This window comes from Amblyomma americanum, chromosome 2 (assembly GCF_052857255.1).
Source record: "Amblyomma americanum isolate KBUSLIRL-KWMA chromosome 2, ASM5285725v1, whole genome shotgun sequence".
Lineage (NCBI taxonomy): Eukaryota > Metazoa > Arthropoda > Arachnida > Ixodida > Ixodidae > Amblyomma > Amblyomma americanum.
This window is the reverse complement of record NC_135498.1, coordinates 70,959,538-70,979,450: the sequence shown is the minus strand read 5'-3', so window position 1 is coordinate 70,979,450 and position 19,913 is coordinate 70,959,538. Positions and strand designations below refer to the sequence as shown.

At 41.9% G+C, this 19,913-nt stretch overlaps 1 long non-coding RNA gene across 2 annotated transcripts; it reads left to right on the top strand.

Moving 5' to 3' along the window:
* Positions 1 to 11,485: 11,485 nt before the first annotated feature.
* On the top strand, positions 11,486 to 18,463 carry LOC144121379 (uncharacterized). Of its 2 annotated transcripts, none has more exons than XR_013312611.1 (3): positions 11,486 to 11,632; positions 17,341 to 17,403; positions 18,317 to 18,463. It is a non-coding gene; the product is annotated as an uncharacterized LOC144121379 (long non-coding RNA). The 2 variants fall into 2 exon arrangements; XR_013312610.1 differs by lacking the exon at positions 11,486 to 11,632 and adding an exon at positions 13,646 to 13,854.
* Positions 18,464 to 19,913: the final 1,450 nt, after the last annotated feature.

The following is a 19,913-nucleotide window of genomic DNA, read 5'->3' as shown; positions in this document are numbered from 1 at the left end:
CACGCGTGGGCCAGGAGAGGGACATAGGATAACTTCACTCAGGCGGCTTCGGAACACGTTAGAGCGGCGGAAGTCCAGGCAAGTTGTGCACAGTTGGCTTTCTCACCCTGAATGATTTGAGGTGGGCTGTACAGTGAGAAGTAAAGCGGCAATAAAAAAATTTTAAGGCCAAGAAGTTTGTAGAGATTGTGCCGTCTAGTGTGCTGCAAATATTCTTGAATAGCCTTGATTTTGGGTTGAAGAGGACGGATACCCGAATGGGCAGCACGGTGGCCGAGGAAGAAGTCGAGCTCCGACTTTCCCAAGTCACACTTGGATCAATTTATGATGAGGCAATAATCAGAGAGACGCTAAAAAAACTGACGGAGGTGTTCCAAGTGCTCGTAAGCATTGCCATTGAGGACGATGAGATCATCGATGTACGCCATGCCAAAGGGTACACCCCGAGTCAGGATCTGCACAAAGCGTTGAAATGTTTGTCTAAAGTTATCAAGGTAAAAGGGCATGGGGATGTATTCGAAGAAGCCGAAGGGTGTAATGATGGCAGTATTGGTTTATCCGATGTTTCCACGAACGTTTGATGGGATGATGATTAGCTTATCAGAGAGACGGGCAATACGGCATGAAACTGGTCACGGACGCTCAGGAGTTCCAATCGGGAGAAAAGAGATGATGGCTGGGAGGAGGCGAGACACAGCACCGAGAAAAACCGGTGTACAGGATATGCTCATGACGGAATGCGCAAGCTCAGAGAGCTGGTCCAATGACATACCGTGAGCGTTGACGTCCGCCATGCGGATTGACGAGAGTAAGCGCTGAAGAAACAGTCCACGCTGAAACGCTGGTGCGAAGGTGGCAGCCCTGTCGACTGAGGTGTGGGAGCCACCGCAGCATCTGGGTAGGTTTGCGGTCCCCCAGTTCTTAGACATTACTTGTTGCGGGCGGCGATGCTCTGTCGCTGTTATTCGCTTGATGAGCTTCGCAGCCAACGTTCCAAACAGCCCCGAGGCGGGCGGCGTTAGATGAACATCGAGCACCTCGGCGGCAACCTCGGGAAGGAGCGATGCAGCGACAAGGTGAAACTTCTTGTCTGTAAGGTGATGCACTCCACAGAATTGGCTGCTTGCTTAGGCGAGCCACAGCTGAGGTTTCGCAGCCGAGAACGGGGTAAGGCGCAGAGAGAGCGTAGAGACATCGCCAGAGGCGTCTTCACCGGACAAGGCGGAGGCATTACCGTCGGCGTTGGCCATGCTGCGTGAGGGTTTTTCAGCTGACCTCCGGAGTCACCAGTTCGTTGCGTCATCCAGCACGAGGCCGGGATGTGGCAAACATCAGCTGATTTATTGACTGTAGTGGCATTGTTTGATGCTCTGCATGAAGCCAGCTGGAACAGACTCGAGTGAGGCTCCAGCACGAGGAGGGGGCCCTACCGGGATGATGACGATGATGATGATTTCCTCAGGCTTAATGACAAACACCCTCAGTGGGGGATTGGAGGCTCCTCGGTGTCGTCTTCATCAGCGCCCGCTGCCACGTGTGTTTGGTGAGCCGGGTGTGCTGCCACACATGTATACACATTAGCATAATGAAGGCACCCAGGGACAGTACTGCTTTCGGATTCCCACAAGTAAGCAGGATAAATGTGTGTCACCTTTCGTTTTATATCAGCAGGCTATTGCGAAGCCGTGTGCAGTTTACTGGCCTCTCACTCGTGACATTCCGGTAATTCTGAGATGATTGTGGTTCACGTCTCTCAGATGTGCACCGATTAGAGATGCATTTTCAGGCAATAGATTTAAGGGCACAGTTTGTCAGGAAATCAGGCGTCGGCATTGTCGGAGTCCGCAATGTGAGCGGAAAAACGCGGGCATGGCTCTGCCAGGTGGCCACGGAAGGCAGCCCAGTCGAGTTACTATGTAAGTAACTAGAGTTGCCTGCAGAACCGCCATATTGTTGCCCCACGGACACGTATTATGAGAAAGCTGCTACTTTTGCATGCACGAGCTGAAATTGCCGCAGTGGTTAGAGTGATTGCAAGCTCAATCATTTTATTTTATTTGGCAAAATTAATTTATTCGAGCCACATTGCTGTTTCTTTGCATGAGATAGGACCCTAATAATGACTAGGCTGTACCAAGAATTATCTGAATGAGTTAAGAACAAAATATCCGTATTGTGGTTAGTTGGCGGCAGCTGCTGTGAGCGACACCAATCACTCACTTTTTCTCTTAATAGCTGGCGAAGACTTGTGGAAAATTGTTATTGATTTGAAAACATCGCTTTCACTGAACATATCCTGTGGGACAAAATGAAACGCAGCAAAGCATGAGAGCAGCAGATGTACGAATGGATAGACAGCAACGATCTAGTCACAAACGATCAAAACGAGTTCGCTTCGCAACAACGCATGGATGCTTTTCAACCATGTGATCGTGATTAGCCAATAGAGACGTCAGTGGCGCAGGGAACAAAAACGTGCAGCTCTTGTACAGTTACTACACAGTAACTCTACAACCTAGGAGGCAGGTTGACTACGTGACCTTGCGGCATCATCACAAAGTGTTCACAGGATAGTTAGCAAACTCGCTACCATGGCGGGTGGCAGTTAAATTAATGATTGGTCTCTAAAGAGAGCAAACTGGAAAGCACAAGGCTAGCCACTGGGAGCACCTGCTATTTCAGGGAAGTGCAGCATTGCCCAACCGCTGCACCAGTGCGCCAGGATGGGTGTTTGGGAGGACAACAGTGGTCTGTGAAAGTCAAGTACATATGGAAATATATGAAATATATGAGAATTCGCTCGTTGCACTATCGAGCATTACAATGGAGGAGGAGCTAATGTGTCGTCTTCAAATATTTTTTCAGGCATGAGCATCGCATTGTAGCAGTAATAAGTTGCTGCCCAGAGATATATTCGCCAGAGATTTTAGCCGAAGTCTTAGCAGTATGCAGAGAAGTAGGCGCTGCCGGAAATACACCTAAGAGAGTAAATCACTTTTGGCGCATCTTAGAGGAACATATGATAGTTTGTAAGCAACCTGACTTCTTTGAGAGGCTAGAATGCGTTATATTTTTTTTTTATCTAGCATGGAGCAAGTCGTAAATTCAGTCTTTTTGAGATACGTACGATACTTATTCTTACATTCAAGACGCAATGTTTACTCGTATGATAATCAAGACGCATGGTACCGGAAAAAAATTTTTGGTGCTGTGAAGAAGTTTACATTATTGCAGTTAGCGACGGATTGAACAGATGCTCCATGCACCTGGAATATTTTTCTGAAGCACAGAAAACGACGTGGACACGAATTAGCTGCACATTTTTCTTTTCATTGTGTACAACGCCATATCAAAACTGACAGCGCTTTCCCTTTTAAAATTAGACACACAAAACTTTACCAAGTATTGGGGTCATTTTGCCGTATTTAGGGCTGGAAGCATGACTGACAGGAAGCGCAATAAGAGTGTCTCTTCGAAACGACTGACCGCAAAAACTGTCACAAAGCCATCTGAACTTTTTGCACTCTTACTTTGTCTAATTAGGCCCACATGCCATTGATGCCAAACTGAAAAAAACTTCAGCCGTAGTCGTGATGACCTAATCAGCATGGGGCAATCATGACCCACCGGGACCGCTCCGTGGAACTTTTGACAGGCAAGCGCTGTCCATTTCCTCTATTTATGACATTTATTTCGATGTAGGCCTCAAAAAACATGTTTTTGGTGTGGAATTATTGTCCTTGGTGACATACCAGAACAGCAATGAAAATATAGGCATCGACCTAAATATTTTATTTTATTTTATTTTATTCGATACTGCCAGCCGCCAATTGGTAGCCAAGGCAGTAGTGGAACAAACATACATCGTTGATATAATGCGATGCAACAAAGCAAGCGCACACAAAATAAAAAGCGAGCACAGAAGCAATAACAAACACTCTGCGCTTCTTAAGAATACAAGAATGCAAAAGTAAGAGCATGAACAAACACACTGCGTCTATAACAGCGACATGACAGCAGATAAGAAGGAATCTTGGTTTGTCAAGGTGACCGCGTCACGCGGAAGCCCGTTCCATTCTGATATTGTTTTTGGAAAGAAAGAAAACTGGTAAACTTTAGTTCGGCATCGTGGAACTACTATTGTCGAGCTGTGTTTGCCGCGTGTTGGGCGGGAAGTAATATATTTCATGTAAGAGCCAAAATTAATGTTTGTTTATTTAATAATAATACCATACAGCACTTTTAAACGGTGTAACTTGCGGCGGGATTGAAGCGTCTGGAGTTCAGATTGCCTTAGTAGATTAGTGAGAGACACGTGGCTACCATATGCGTTGCAGATAAATCTTAGTGCTTTTTTTGAACGCCTTCGATGTGATTTATATCTACTCGGGTGTGCGGATCCCAAAGAATGTCTGCATATTCCAGCAGTGGGCGTACTAATGCAGTGTAGGCTCTTAATTTTGTTTTAGTTGTGCAGTGCTTTAGGCGATTTCTTAACAGCCAAAGCCTTTTGGACGCCTTTGAAACCAAATGCCCGATATGCGATCTCCAGCTTAAGTTACTGCTAAATACAACTCCAGGTACTTGTATTCATTTACATGAAAAATAGCTGCATCGTTAATTTTATATGTGTAATTATGAACCTGCTTCTTGCGTGTAATTGTCATTTTTGCACACTTTGAGGTGTTTAAGTACATTTCCCAGGACAGACACCACTTAGAAACCTCTGATAGGTAGTCGTTTAGTATACTATGATCCTGAGCTTTCTGAATAGGTAGGTAACCAACGCAGTCGTCTGCGAAAAAACGGCATCGCACTAGGGAATTCAAACTTAAGTCATTTAAATAAATAACGAACAGAAGTGGACTAAGCACAGAGCTTTGGGGGACACCAGAAAGAACTGCAGCTGGCGGAGAATTAGAACCAGAGATCTGTACGTACCGGTGCCGTTCAGAAAGGTAGGAGTCAAGCCACTGAACAAGACGCTGAATTTGAAGCAGATGTCGGAGATTTACCATTTGCTTACGGTGCGAAACAGGATCAAATTTGTTATTGTTTTCACAATAAAACAGTAAAAACTAACTGATACCCCTCCAAACGCAACTTTCGGGCTATAAGGGAAGCAGTAGGGCAATCTAAGGAAGATTGCAGTTAACTATTGTTTAGTTCTGGTCCGTGACACACACCCACGGCTATCGCCTACCAGAAGGTGTAGAGAGGTTTAAATGGGCGTGTCATTTTTATTAATAAACTGACCACTAGCAAAGCGGCACTGTTAAATTCGATTAGGGAAATCGACTTTAAAGTAATCCTCACGCCAGGATATCGCTCATATAAAAAAGTAAGTTCTTTATGACATATTTGGGGCTCCATGTACTGTTCAAAACTAATGAAAATTATTATTGAAACAGATTAGCATGAATATCTATCGTGCGGCGTTTAAACACGGCACTAAATCTATCTGGTCAAAGATAATGTTTATCACAATTATTTCTTTAGTTTTTCACAGTGTCAATGAATACTAATACAGGAGTTCGCGTTATATACGTAACAGAATACAAAGCAACAATGCTAACAGTAATAAACGACATTGAAGTTAGGTACAAAGCTTGCAAATGATTAAGCAGCTCATTACACACCAATCAGTATGAAAAAAATGTATCATAACCCAAAAAGCCTAAATCACTATAGTCGAAAATATCAAATCTGCGAACATCACTATAGTATCTTAAATATTTAAAGGTATATAAAACAATATTAACAAGAGAAGTAACAAGTAACAAAGAAGACGAAAATATCAAAAAATTCGAAGCAATACCACGACAAATGCAATAGGTTCGAGATATTTGATCGGGGCTTTTTGAAGATCTTCTCTATCAGAGCACCGTACGATATCTTTTGTAAAGGTGCTCCACTCATCTATGGGTCGGACGAGAAAGACCCTGCTATAAAATTCAATGGTGTTATTTTCCTATGTTTCCTTATGGTAGTAGCACAATTCTAAAATGAAATTAATCTTTATAGATCGAACTTATAATCACCTTTCTGCTTCACGAAGCGTATACACTGAATAGAAAATTGAAAACTTTTCACAAATTTTATGCTAAATGGTAAAGTGGTGCTTTTTTATTAAAAATTGCATGATATTATAACTGCCCTTGTAGGAGCTAGGGAGCTGCGACTAATATCTTTGCTGATTCGCACAGAGGTTTAAAGCAATCTTTAAGGAAAGGACTGCTAATCTCTTCCTTTGCATATGTTGTATTTTGAAAGGAACATTGGCATTTAAAATATTTGCGCCATCATTTATCATCTAACTAGTCATGACATCTTTACATAGACAGGATCTTGAGCAAGGTTTGAAAAGCGCGTTGGTTCATGAGGCGCAATGTGCATTAGTCAATAGAAGAACTAGACGTACGTCTCGCACTGCATTAATTAACTCAGGAATTGTACACGCATCTATTATAATGAATATATATATATGGCTTATCTAATAAATGAAGTTAAGTTAGCCCTAAACAATGTCCGGCTCATCTCAAAAACCTCTCCTCTGCATGTCTTGTAAGTGGAATAAAAATTTATTAGTATCATTTTCTGCGAATCGTAGGTTGCCTAAATTCGTGTCCTTGTTTCACAAGCTTTAACTTACACGTTGATGTTCATCGACTTGATTATTTTAAAAATCCAATCAAAATGTTTTGCGTCTGCATCTTAAGCGCGACGTACACAGGCCATTTTGACATCTAGAATTTTTTCTCCCTCATCGCCTCTTCTTGCCATCTGTTACCACTAGCCATGATTAATTTCTTGACAGCCTTATTTGCTCCCTGAGGAGGTGAATGCTTCAGCAGTCAAATATTCTTCCCTTTAATGGCGTCCTTTTTCATTTTCAGATTATTTTGCTTGCGGCCTTCAATGTTCTCAAATTTCCTTTTATGTTTCGCCATTACATCCCCTCACTGCTTTCAACCAGTGCAGGGTTCAGCCCCTTTTCTACTCCTATTATTTGTGTATCTTATGCTTGTATTTATTCAGATATTTATTGCGCCAGCCTATGTAACGCCCATGTGGCCCTATAGGTTAGATGAATAGAAGAGCGATTCATAATTGCCCAAAGCTCAAATACTTGTCAACATTTTTCAAGACGAGCCGATATCTTTTTTTTCTTGAATTATTCCTGGCTCTAATCCCTATTCATTATAGTAAATAACATTTCAGGGCAATGGAGATGAGCTCAACTTGTCGTTGGCGTAGTCTCGATAGCTGCATGTTTAGAACGAGGTTTTCTGCGCACAAGGATGCATTATCTCAACAGTCTTTTTCGCAAGAATGTGCATGGTAATTACACCCCCGCAAGTTCCATCAAAAGAGGTTGACTGTACAGAATACGCCCCTACATGGCCGTCTACGCGAAAGCATTGAAACAGATACAACTGGTGCACAAAACTCCGAAATGCTTTGTTTACTGCCAAATGGACTACAGGAGAGTGACGCCGCAGTCTGCCCACATTTAAAAAATAAAGCCCTTTTGACAAACGTAATACTTGATAATCTACTCAAACGGGCCAACAAAGAACAGTCCTAATTGATGGCTGTTTCAAATAACCGGCCAAAATGCCGCAATATCGTGGAGACACGCTGTTAAATTGATGCAGCAGTTATTTTATAACTTTGTACAAAAATTGACACAGTTGTTAATTTTGTAATACAGGGTCAAAAAATGTCTCAAAACAGTACAAAATTACAAGCCAAACAAATTTGTGACAGTCTTCATGCAATAGTGAACAAAAAGTTAAAATATAACGATCCATCGAATTTAACTTTTTTTACCGCAGTAAAATATGCGCAGCGCGCTCGTGGGACTTCGATTTCGGAATTTTTACACAAAAGCAGCTCATAATATACTAAGGCACAATTTGTTTCAAGAAAACATTTATTGACGAAGTCCTTTCTGCACTCTGTGGAAACATTTACCATTATAGGTTTCGTCAATAAAAGAATAGAGTAACAATTCCGAGAATATCTTTTCAGAATATTTTAATCCCTCAATATTACACACGTCAGCGTTTTCCGTCGGCCACTGCTTCACACAGCAGAACCATGGTGCCCAAGAAACCTTCAAAAAAAAGTCTACATTATGTGTACCCACTTTCGCAACATCTTTTCGAATTTCTGCGTGCAGAAAATCACTTTTATTGCCTCGGACGATGTGCGATGCTGATGGAAAGATGTTCAATTGAAATGATATCATCAGTCACGCCTCGCAACTTCATAAGAACCAACAGATCTCTCTTTTCATTCCCTTTTTCACCAGCCTAGTACAGTACTTCGAAACATAATTTTGCCCACACGCATATACAAAAGCGCACATTCTTTCGTGTATATAGAAGCATGCCCTTTTCAAGAATGCCCCGATAAACATCCTTGCTTATAGCACCTTGAATCAAGTCGAAGAGACAAACTCCACGACTGGAGACTCCTTCCTTGTTTTACACAGCAAAATTCAAGATGAGGTCAATAATATCTGCGTTTGGGTCGACATATTGAAGAAATCCTATCAATTCCTTATAAAAAACGACTTCATTCGTCTAGTGAAATTACTCGTTTCGGTTCGCCGCCTATTCACGCCAGGTGTTGACGACCATAGGTCATCTTAGGAGCCCAATTAACAGACTAGGAACTAAGAAATATGCAACAGTGGGATTTTAAAAATTTTTGTGCAGAAAGATTAAAATAACGCAAAACTGTTTTCTGAAATTTCGTCAAGATTCCATTCTTAGTTTTGAAGTTAGGAAGGTGTACTTTTTATAGTACACTGGGTCCTCCCCATAGAAAAAGCCGCAACTTCGTTGCACATTTACTACGTGCTGTGATTTTTTTTCAATATTCGTGATTTTTGCGCATGGTGATATAATATTTCTCGCAGGCCCTCATGAATATTTTCACGCTGTAGTCCCACCCAAGGTCTTTCTCTAATTTGAATACGATATTTTCTGCTTTGGCAAGAAATCATGAGAGACGAGTGATCCTACGAACTCTGGTTGCGGCATGTCGAGACGTTGATAATGACAAGTAGCCCTCCTTACGAAAGCAAAAATGATCAGCATGCTCGTCTCTAGCAAGTTGGTACATTGTCGAGGCATCCACATATTCAAAGTTGAGCTTTCGTGTCGACAATAGCCGCCAGCACATTTGGCCCTGATGCCATTCTAATAGCAGCTAACGGTTTGATTCGGAAATGTGACACCTGCCATTCAAGTATCGTAAAAAGATAAAGAAGATTTTACTGCCGAAAGTGCAGTTTCGTGTGCTTTAGGCGACCACTGCTTTTCAAAACATGTTGGCTGAGCGTTGTGAAATTTGCTAATCAGATTTACCGCCCTGTTGTCCTTACACGTCATAGAAAACAGTTGCCCTACGCGACTGAAACAACCGCCAATTTCTCCTCGCTGTTTATATATCATTTCTTTCTTCAAGGCCCAGTAGACACTCCCTAAGCCGGTTTTGGCGAACGGTTCATGCAGCCCGCAATCCCTTTCGGCATTGTGTCAAAACGTTATGACTGGTAAAAAAATAAGTTGCCCTAAAAGAAGATATGGTCACTAGGCGTTAAAAACATCTCAGGAATCGATAGGAGAACACGGGCTTCCAGAGGTTTCTTTAGTGAACTGGAGGAATCTCTACAGTTCTACAGTATGTGTCGAATGAATAACCGCATATGTTTGCACTGCACCACATGCAGTTCTTATAACTAAATCTTTAATACAAGATATTAAAACCCCATACACATGATATTCATGATTGGTAGCGACAGGTGAAACAGGGTTTAAGGACTCCATGTGCGAACAAAATGGTTTCTTTAAACAAAAATGCTAACACCATTAAATCTATGACCTGGAATAGATAGAGAACATTTTGCACGTAGGAAGACTCAGCTTACTATAAAAAGTTCAGTACCATATACTTCATCACAGCGCACAAAAATTGAAAGATGTGGGAAATTCAAAGCATCCAATATGTACTTTTTTTCCGTGCTGCTGTATACTTATTACTAGGATGATATGTGCATAATCGCGGCCGCAAGAAAAATGCAAGCAAAGCGTCTACCGCTGTAGTTGGTGCGAAAGAACTATCCTGAACTTGCTCCACCGAGAGGTGACACACTGAGGACAAGAAACGCGCCTTCATAGTAAAAGGGCTTCGGCCTACCCCCTAGTGACGTATGCATGATCCACTTGAAAAGCAACATTCAATCGTTGGCATGAAATCTTTAAGAACTGAACTGTACTTTTGAGAGCACGATGGTTCCTAATGGGTTAAGTTCACAGATATGCTGGTTTACAGCTCGACTCCAGTGATTTAGCTCAGCATATTTCACATTACGTCTCGCAATCCTCCAAGGAATGGTAGAGACTGATAGGAGGCCCAATTTTCTCCAATGTCCATAGAAGGCATCGAGCAAAGCGCAAACTTGGGCGAGTTGGCAAGTTTTCATTTTTGCTCAGAGCATACAGTTATCAAGGCTTACGCGAAATCAGTCTTTCTCAATAACTTAATTGGTCGTTCTTGCGTTCCACTGAGATGACTGAAAGGACAAACCAACTACAAAGATATATCTGTTCAAATCTTGTGTACATTGTGCAAACATGAAATCAAGTGAAACCTGATCGTGATTATTTCCATATTTGAGGCAAGGATTATAGCCCCTTGAGCAGTCCTGATGTGATTATGATAAGCTCGCACTCCCCCCGTTGCTTATAGAAATATTGAGTATTGCATGCAACCACAGAATATCCCAGCTGAAAATGACAGTAAGTTGATAATAATTGAGAACAGACGATAAATGAGCGAAATGGAAAGTGTCCATGCAAGAACACAATTGAAAGAAGAACTGCAGGCAAACATTGATGCCCCGTCAACCGCTCTAGAGAGGAGGACATTATTGCGTCACAATATACTCATAAATAGCCCAACAGGTTTTATACGTCAATTGTAATTTCAGTTTACACGAAAACATTCAAAATATTAAATCCTTATGTTTGCTACTGTATTTCTCAAGAAAAAAACAGGAAGACAAAGCAGGAAAAAGCGGGAATCGTTGTAACTTCCAAAATTAATAGAAAGTGTAGAAAATATGCGTAGTTTCTTGCGAGTTTGCCCGTTTAATCAAATCTTCAAAATTTCGTATATTCTGTTAAATATTCTTTTAATTTTGAGGTCCGTGTGTAGTGCTAGCGTCCTTTAAGGCCAAATTTATCGCCTGTGCTGTGTGCTTCAACTTTGTGTTGTAATCAAAATCTGGCCAGCACTTAATTGCCTGTCATTCAAACACTGCCTTGATTACAGACTTTCTGACATTCTTAACAGTACTGCTATTCACTCCGTCCTTCCTCGGATTTAACAGCTTTTTTCTCGTTATTTCAGCTTTGCGTGCTAATGGAACTCCGCCGCCGAGTAAATTGCCTGTCATGAATGCGCTGCTTTATCGTTAAAATTTATGACATTCGAAGCAAAGATATCGGGCACTCCGTCGCTGCTCCAAGTATATATACCCCGTCTGGATGCATTTGCTGCTGTATCACCATCAGGAGCAGAAAAGCTTTTACTTCATATTCTGAGGCATTTCACAGTAAGTACACTAGAGCAGTGAGTTCCTCATATTATGCGGATTCGTTGATGACAGTGCGCAACAAGTAGGTTGAATGCCTCTTTGCGTGGCTCTTCAAAGTGTACCGCGACTGATCTCGGAAAAGCTCATTTTTGCTTTCTACAGAGCTTTAGATTTTGTAGGGTCTACAACAAACCAAGAAATCTCTTCATGCATTCGAACAGGAAAGTAACAAGTATACACAGCATTTTGTCTCCGTAGTATAATAGTAATACTAGTTGTTGATCTTATGAACTTAAGGGGATGCCGAAATTGCCTCAATGGCTATAATGTTTGGTTGATGCACAATTTCCAGAATCCGGTTGTTGTTTCAGCGGCACTAGCAAGAAAACGTAAATGTACACCGGTTTAGATGAGCAAAAATAAATCTAGAGATGTAAAAGCTTAGCGAAAAATGAAAAAAGCAAATATAAAGTTATAACAAAACTGCTGAGAATCCCGGCTGCAGAGCCTTCGACGTAACTTCATAGTTCACAGTGACCAGTAATCATACAGTGAGCGATTAAATTACGTTCAAATACAAACTTTAAAGCATATGTTTTATGGTAAAAGGTAACTATAGAGGTTCTGTACTCTGTGCATGCTTCGCCAGACTGCTTTTTTCTGCTTGTGCAAAGACCACACTAATCGACTTCTCCACTATCTATGTCGCGACGCGGTATTCCTTGGGAAGAACAATATTGGTATTTGGTTCTTCCGGTCTAGGGCTCAAAAGACATGCTGTGGACAGATAATATTTGGCACGTGAAAAAAAGCATTGATTATTCCTGGCTAGACGGCATCCTCAAAATCATTCACAATTTGATAATCGTGTCCGCGTAGGCCAATTGAAACTTTAAAGAATGTAACGAAAGTGGAGCATATCAAATCTTTTACGATATTTCATTCAAAGAAATAATCGCACATACATTTTTCTCCCATTTCTTGGCACCCTGTCGATGTGCCGCAATGATTTTTTTGTTCCTTGTCATGAGAATGAAGCTTACTTTAGTAGGTTTTAGGAGGTTCAGGACGCCACCATAGCCGTTGCGTTCACACAAATGTAGACCTTCGTTATTTTCTGTGAATTTATGTATTAAAAAAACGGAATGCAATTTTAGGCATGTGAAATGTAAAAAAATATTCCCTGGCGGGTGGACGGTCAGGAGCTCAGTGCAGTGTCATGAATCGCGTCGGATGCACATGACCTTGACAAGATGACATATATTGTGCACATCTTTGCGAGGTGCGCGTAAAGTTGTGATTAACTCAACAAACATTCAAGATTGCGTGAAAAAAGAGAACGAAATCCTCTCAACGATAGCGAGTTCACTTAGTCCGCGGTAAGCAAATTTTTTGAGCACAGCCTTCTAATTTAGAACTTAGAACGCTTCACCAGAGAGATTGGCGATACCGTTGTTACTGTACCAGAAATGAAAAGCTTCCGATCCGAAGTTAACAAGTACAGAAAGAGGTCTATGAAAAAAAATATCCTGAAATATAAACGTTCACTCTCCAGTCTGGAGCTAGAAACAAAAGAAAGTGTTCGGAGATGAAGCAAGCTATTCTTAAAAGCCGAAGCTGAGGTTTCTCTGAAAAATTAGCGAAGGATGGTGCAACACGCATGAGCAGAAGCTGAACACTGTCGTCAACAGGCAAGAAAATTCGATAATAGAGACAATCATTGCATTAAAATTATGCTGCATCAAGGGTGCAAGGTTTGTTCAATCCTGACAGTACGTGCTGGGTCACGCCAGGGTGGATGATACCTCCATTCACTTTTGCCACCTATAAGTACGGTTTAAATGAAAGCAACTAAAACATGTTAGGTTTACATGCTCTCGTATTCTGTACAAAAAAGCCCGTTTAGTAGTAAATCTCGTAGCTGGTTATTAAGACATCAACTTTACTAATCTTCAACATTATTTGCTTGCGGGCACTGATTTTGGAATTCATGTTTTGCAGCCACAGCGGCATGATATATTTTTGTTCGAACAATTGGCCAACTGACACTTTTTCTCAGTTACAAGCTCAAGGGAGTATCAGACAGTGCAATATTCGAATTACCACAACAGCAGCTCGAAAAAGGCGTTCACGTGTAGAGCCATCGGAAGTCCGGCATTCGAAAAAATGCTTCGGAACATAAGCAGTGATTACCCCTACCTCTCAAGGCTCTGCATGGGCTTCAAAGAAAAACAGCCGAGGTGACCCATTTTCTGTGACATTCACCACATAAGCTTCACTGACATAATCGACGCAGACAAATTTCTACCATAAGAGCTCCATTTTTTTTCATGTTTAGTGATTAGCATGTCCGTAGGTAGACGATAAATCGGAGTTGAGTGAGAAACGAACGTTAAGTGGCCCATGAGATGATAGCGAAGGAAACATCTAAGGAGCGATGAAGAGCGTGTTGTCTGAGAGCAGGCCGCTAGAAAATAGACTCGTTTGTCCCGTTTTAAAATACAAGCAAGACGTTTTAGTTTCGCTTGGTCCCGGATCCAGGTTCGCTTTGTAACGAAGTTGATTCTTGATTCACAGCTCATAATGAGCGCGGAATTTACGTGGAGTGTAAGGCTGCGCAAATACAATGATTCGAATCTTGGTCGGCCAAGATTTTAAGCCCCCCCCCCCCCCCCCAGAACGGAAAGTTAATTTCCAAAAATAAATGAAATTTTCTTGAGTGCAAGCCGGCCGAATTGCCGATACAGAATGACCGCAGGGACAACACGCAGAAAAAATATATCTGACCTCATTATCACTGCCCTCTCCGTAGAGTTCACAATATTCTGTGCCATCAAGCGCACTTTAAGTGCTGAAGTTTCGGAAGAACCGCTCAACCAAGATTTGAGAGTTGTGATCACAGGCTGCAGCAGTCGAACTGTTAGCGACACGCGCTTCATGCAGCCTGTTGGAGTTCCCTGTGACATTCGACTGGTTCCGCGGAATGCCTGGCCTTCTTGCCAGCGCTCTCCTTTGGGCCCGTAGCACTTCTCTGGCCACTGGAAGTGACGCTGACCTCCGCGATTTCACGATCACTGCTAGTTCCGAATCCACTTCTGGTTGGCGGCTTTTCTTCGGGCCCGTGAAGGCCATCCTCGTTGCGACTCGAGGAGAATAAGTACACTGCCCCTCCAACGACGAAATTCCTTTTCGTGCGATCGCAACTCACGACGGGCTAACAAGTTTGCAGACTGCTGCTAGCATGCAGAAGTTTCCACTTAAAGGTGGCACTGCAATGACACCGTCTCCTTGTTGCCACGATGTCAGCGGAAAACCACGCTTAAAAAGCTTCCACTACAACGGAAATAGGTTCACGCCACCAAACGAAGATAAAACGAGGTCAAAAAGGCAGCCAGTGCTCGTGTGTGTTCTTTTTTGTATCGGTAACAGATAGTAACGGGTGTAGTTTCTTCGTCTGTTGGCGTTTCGTGCAGCCTCTACCTGTGTGCTACTTTTTTGTTTTGTTGCATTGTCGTCATATTTTAAAAACAAAGCGACAAAACCCTCGAAATGACGCCTAATTGTTTCATACCTGGCGTTTTTTAAGAACTTTCGCCTAGATACGAATAAATGGAGTAAATAAATCTGCTAATAACAACTATTCTCAAAGATAGATATGAATACGCAAACAAATAATGAGCTCTTGCGCACATATGCTGGGTTTGTAATTCGAATATATTGAGTCACGCGGCGTCAATGTTGTACCGACCTAGAAATGCCACGGATAATACTCTTGCAAATGGGAAGAGCACGAGGAATTTCCCTCAGGTGACAGGTAGAGCATTGTTCTCCTTTCGAATCACGAGATTGGCAGATCGACGAAGGCACATTTATTTTTCCAACACGGATGTGTCCATCACTACAAGGAATCGGCCATGACATTATGAACTCCATTACACATGGCGTACAACACGCCGTTTGTGGCATTTCATATCCCTGCCGTTCACATTGCGCTCACCTATTTCTCCTGTAATATATCTAGGTGATACGATGGTTTCGAAATGTCCGAAAAACACAATTTGTCGACATTTCTGTCTTCCATCTTCTCAGACATCTATGACAAGGCCGAACAGCTCGTCGTTGTAGTTGTTCTTTGCTAGTTGTTTTGTTTCATACTTGCTAGACATTTTCTCCGCTGTGTTTTACTCGCTCTATATAAGCAATACATGGCAGGCATTTGTTTCATAACGGGTACAACTGACGCAGCTGCTTTGACTTCCTACATGCAGACGACTGTATAAGGGCAAATAAAACAGTGCCAACGTATACTGCACGTTCACTGCAAGTTCTATAGTTTCCAATTCGGAGATTTATGTCTTACATTTCTCATATCTGAGATGAATGTTGTGGTTGCAATAAGGCTGTTTGGTAATCTGGTTTCACAGAACAGTCCTGACGTTTAAAGCTCGTTGCTTCTTTTCAAAGCTGGATTTAGTAAATCTCGGTACCGGAAAGTTCGACCTCTAAACAAGCAAGCCTACAGCGAAGTGCCGGCAGAGCTGCCCACTATGTGCTGACACCCAAAACATGGTCAGGGAAGTCTCCACGCCGGGAAGTTCTTAATTAAAACATCTGTATCTTGGCAATCAGAGTCCTTCATACACTTCAAGCTGGGCTGAAAATTAGAAATAGGAACTTCCGCCTATGCTAGGGTAGCGGCCCACAGGACAGAACTGACCAGGAGGATATTTTGTTATATTTCAATTTAACTCCAATCGTGATGTCGAAATTTTTTTTGTAAAGAAGAAAAACCTCACTTAATGTTGCGAAACAGCTCCTAAAGTCCTCCATCCGCGATTAAAAGAAAAAAGTACCGGTCTGCAGGCCTATTACTAACACCTGTTCCAAAATATGCCCTCAGATGCACGAGTACCTACAGCGCTTGATTTGTTATGGCATGATAAGCACTGCGGCTCAGCGCCTTAGTACTGAGCAATGGATGTAGGTTCAATCAAAAAGAGAGCGCCATACCCAGCCCACAAACTATTTTTCCAAAACTGTAGCGAGATGCATGAGGACCGCAATTGTTAATTTGCCTCCTGGATTGTTTAATATGCTGTTTTTCAGGCACAGTGTTAAGCAGCGTCCTTGCAGTAATAAATATAATATTTTTGCAATAAAACACCAATATTTAAAGCAATTCGCATGTTTTTTGTTGATTTTATTGAAACCCGCACATGCTAATGTCTCTACTTTTGGAATTCTTGAATTTTTAACTTCTCTGTTAATTTTATGTCACCCTCTATCCTGGTGCGTTTCTTTTTCGTTATTCAGACTTCAAAGGAGTGCGTCTGAGCAAACTGTCGTGTGTGAGTCGAGCAGATGCGAAAACATGTAGCGTGAGCGTGGGACGTATGATTTCATATGCGTTCGAATATTGGATTTGTATTTCATACATTATCTGTGTTATACTAATGACATTCACAAAACTTAACAAAAGCGAACAACTCTCACGCGCACATGTTCAAACCTTCGAGAATTTGCCTTTCATGTCACTACATCATAAACTCAGAGTAGAATTAAACCCGGAGCCAATGTCAAATGAACCAGGAAGCAACTACTCCTAATGACGAGGCTGCATAAAATGCTACAAAATACGCACTACACCATCATCTTCGTCGCGAACGAGTGTAAAAGCGTATGTTAGTTTTTGTACTTTAAGCTCAAGACAAATTATTACTTTGCAGGCCAAGCCAACATGTCCAACATCTTCGGAGTCAATCTGCTGGCTTTGGTGGCCGCCATGCTTGGTAAGTTTACGAAATTAAAATTTTAGATGTGAACTAATATTTACTTTATTTTTCGCCAAGTTAGGGGGAACACAATCTTGTAACTGCAGTGAAAACAACACCGAAACTTTCCCAGATTATCAGTCCCCGCTGACTATTTATTTACATTTTGTCCATTTACCGAAAACGCAACACCATCTTAACAGTAGACAATGCTCGAGGAATTTCCGCACTTTCCTACCCATCTCTCTTCCTTCCGTCAGCAAACAACCACAACTGCCACAGTCACGGGAGAAAAGAATTTAACTGCTGTGGTATACTCAATCCTATTGTCCAAGCCCATCGCCGTGAAAAAACTTCACACGGGAAATCGTCAATTAATATTTTTTTCCCAAAAAGCGCACCGCTACTATATATTCCTTTTATATATCGGCGTGGCAGTGAACTACGCTCTCATCCAACGAGCCAACAAGCCTGAATGCAGATGTCCCTAAGCAACTAAATTAAAAAGGAAAATTTTCACCACGAAGTAGCTGTCCTTAAAGTTGATTCTTAACCTATCATTATGTCCGGATTAGAAGGCCATCTAATAAACCGTTGAAAGTTCAAATTAATGAGAGTAGCCCTGATTAGTACCTAAACAGGGTCCTAACATTAATTTCAGCTTTCGACAGTTTATTTGATGGCCTTCTAATCCAAACATATTGAAAGGTTCAGTATCAAGTTAATTGAAATGAACTTCGTCCTGAAAAGTTTCCTCTAAAACATTTTACCCCACTGAGTTAAGTTTTCATCGCGGACCTTTGTAAATGCATGCGATTTGTCTTAAAGGAAGACTATGATGTAAATTATGAACGGCTGAGAATAAAGCAGAAATGTTTAAAACACTTCATTGCAAATTTCCTAACACATTTCTGTGGACATTTTTTTTCAGCACTGCTGACTATGGCACCCAATGGAGCGGAGGCTCTTCCTCCATTCGCTATGGAAGCTCTCAGCAAGGCTGCGGGGAGGGCGGAAGACACGCCTAGCAAGGAATGAAGTTCCCCGGTTGCTGAATAAACGCGGCCATTGAACGACATTCGTATTTGCTCTTTTCGAAACAACACCGAAATATTATCACATTATCAATCACCGATGCCGCCGTAGTAACATTTGCTCCCTTTGGCGAAAACGCCACACCATCTGAAGAGTAGACAACCCTCAAGGAATTTGCACCCATTTCCCACCCGTCTCCCTTCATTTTGTCAGCAAACAACCATAATTGCCTCTGTCACGAAAAAAAGGTGTTAACTGCTTTGTTTTAATCAATCCCAATGCCTAGGCCTGTCGCCGTGAAAAAACTTCAAACGGCAAATCTTCAACTGATATTTTTTCCCCAAAAGCTCACTGCTACTGATATATCGTTTTTATATATCGGTGCGGCTGTGAACCACGCTCGCATCCAACGAGCCAACAAGCCTGAATGAAGATTTCCCTAAGCAACCAAATTAAAAAGGAACATTTTCAACACGAAGTAGCTGCCAATAAAGTGGATTCTGTACCTATTAGTATATACTGGTTCGTAGGCCATCTAATAAACTGTCGAAGGTTGAAATTATTTTCAGTGGCCCTGATTAGTACCTCGCGCGATGTGTATCACGCGCGGTACTAATGAGGGTCATGTCATTGATTTCACCTTTCGCAGTTTATTTGATGACCTTCTAGACACGATACACTGATACGTTCAGAGTCAAATTTATTCAATGCAAATTCGTCCTGAAAATCTTCCTATATAACATTGTTCCTCACTCAGTCAAGTTTTCATCGCGGATATTTGTAAATGCATGGGGTTCTTCCTAAAGGAAGAATCTCATTAAAACTACGACGCAAGTGCGCACCTATGAACGGCTAGAATACAGCAGCAATGTTTAAAAAAATTCAATGCAAACTTCCTAACACACTTCGGTGGTCATTTTTTCTGCAGCGCTGCTGATTATGGCACCCAATGGAGCAGAGGCGGTTCCTCCATTCGTTCTGGATGCTAACAGCAAGGCTATGGGGAGGGCGAAAGACACGGCTACCATGGAATGAAGTTCCCCGGTTGCTGAATAAACACGGGCAGTGAACGACATTCGTATTTGCTCTTTTCGAAATAAACAATTGAAAGAACAAAGTCTCCACTGTCAAACATTACCTTTTTTGTCAATACCTCCTCTCAAATGCAACTTAAAAGCTGAACCTTTCAGATTCTACAACCATAGCTTTGTGATTTACAAAGATTTCCTGGCTTTAACGCGCCACATGGCGGTGACCAAATTCAGGCAGAAGGGTATCAGGATGGAAACGACGCTCACACGGCCGCTTTGATCAGATGGCAGCAGATACTAATCGCAATCTATATACATCGAATGGAAACGCTCATTATGTGCGGCGCTTATCGTAAAGAATGTAGTGCAGTGTTCTTAAACCGATCCTTCTAAAACAGCGCAGTCAAGACAAAGAAAAAGGAAACGTACTTCATCACTTTTCAAATCACGTTTCCGTTGTCT